General features: G+C 57.8%; 1 protein-coding gene across 1 annotated transcript in view; it reads right to left on the reverse strand.

The window, feature by feature from the left end:
- Positions 1-1,822, reverse strand: part of ITGA9 (integrin subunit alpha 9) — a 257,076-nt gene that overhangs the window by 209,116 nt on the left and 46,138 nt on the right. The window lies entirely within an intron of this gene.

A 1,822-nucleotide genomic window follows, 5' to 3' on the forward strand; every position in this document is an offset into this window, starting at 1 on the left:
ATGTCTGGCAGGGCCAGCCGGCCACGGGCGACGGCCTCTCCATGCAGCCAACCAGATCTGCAGGCTCCTGAGCTTCCCTGACAGGGTGAAGCAGCTTTACCTCGGAAATCTAGAACTCCAAGGCCCTGGACCTCCCATGCACTGTAGGAAACTCCCAAAATTCGCGGGAGCCTCCTCCCTGAAGGGCAGCTCTCAACCAACCACTCAGAGTTCACGGCCTGACCAACGCCAGGCACTCAGGCATCTGTGCTCTTGATTCGTCATTCATCACCGTCTGTTCACACGGTGGATCAAGATGTTCTGCTTATAGGCAACCGTCGTCATACATCAACCTTTGTGGGGCTCAGCCCCTCACAAAGATAGGGAGCTTCCTGAATCCGAAGAGTCCTATCTTCTGGCATCTGACCCGTCCCGCCTTCTCTTGGTCTATACAGTCTCCTTGTGGAGGCTCAGTCCATGACACCCTCATGGTAGGAGACAAGAGAAATACTTGGTTTTCATGCCACGCAGCAAAATCCTCATCAGAACCAGGCACACAGACGCCCAGGGGCTCACTGTGGGCTTTCTCCCCTTACCCTTTTCCTGACTGGGCCAACCTCCAGAGAAGTCAAGAGGCCAGGGGAGGGGAGTTTCCATCGGATCTACGGATGGACACTAGGCCAAGGCCATTCCCTGCTCCAAACAGCCCTCCACTCGCCATCTCCAGTGAGGCCCTCCAGCAGGAGATGAGCGAGCATCAACGTACAAGTCAGAACCCTGTCGGAAGCACTGAAGACATGTGCCTCGCTCCCAGGCACGGTCCGCATCCCACATGGCCCTGTGTAAACAGATGTGGACGGACGCCAGATCTTGAAGCCGACCACCTTGCTCTGAGGTCCACCAACGCCGGCGGCAGCCTGCCCTCCCTTTGCCTGTCTGAGGTCTGCTCGGCTGGGGCGCGGGGGGAGAGCGGAGGGGGGGTCTGCGATGCAGGCTGACATTCTCCCGCAGACATCTGCAGGCCATTAGGCCAGAAAGCCAGGAAGACACGTCTGCTCGGTGCTAATAACTCTAAATGAAAACCAGGAGCTCCACCAGGTTTGTAGACAGTGTCCTCCGGGCAGGAGAGAGGGGAGAGATCGCAGGGGCCGCCCTAACATGCCCAGGGGGCTGTGGAACCCAGAGAGGCACGCAAGGATCTTAAAATCAACCCTTTTCACGGGGCCCCAGAGAAAGAGGAACGAGCAATGTGGAAGAACTTGACTCCGATCGCACGATTTACCCAGCAGAAATAATACCGAGCCGGGCCAAGGAAAAGCGCCTGCCTCTCCCGGGGTTGTTTCTGATTTCCTCCCCGAGTTCGCCCACACAATGCCCGCTCTGTCCGGACCTGGGCCCCGAAGACTCTGTCATGAGAGGGTCTTAGTTTCCCTTTTCAATCCCTGACCTTATCTCATCCATAGGAGGCAGCTCGGAAAAGTCTAACCATAGTTGTTTCTTTCTTTCTTTCTTTTCTTTTTTGAAGAGCCCCAAACGACTTCTCTCTGTCAACGTTAACGAGCCAACCTGCTGACAAAGGCCGGCCGGGCCCAGCTGCTGATCCCCGCTTCCTACTGCAGGCACCACGCTGACCACACATTTAGATGGCAGCTGCCTGCCTGCAGGATTCCGCCCAGCAACGGAACAAAACACTAGAGCGCGGGGGAGGGGGCCCTCACAGGTTGCCTCCCCGTGCGGCTGGCTTCCGAGGCCCAGGAACAAGCTTCCAGAAGGATGCGTGGAGAGTGACCCCGGGCGGTCGGCTGGCCGAGGACGGGGCTCCCAGGATGAGGGTCAGCTCCCC

The sequence above is a fragment of the Myotis davidii genome, unplaced genomic scaffold, assembly GCF_000327345.1.
Source record: "Myotis davidii unplaced genomic scaffold, ASM32734v1 scaffold81, whole genome shotgun sequence".
In the NCBI taxonomy this organism is placed as follows: domain Eukaryota; kingdom Metazoa; phylum Chordata; class Mammalia; order Chiroptera; family Vespertilionidae; genus Myotis; species Myotis davidii.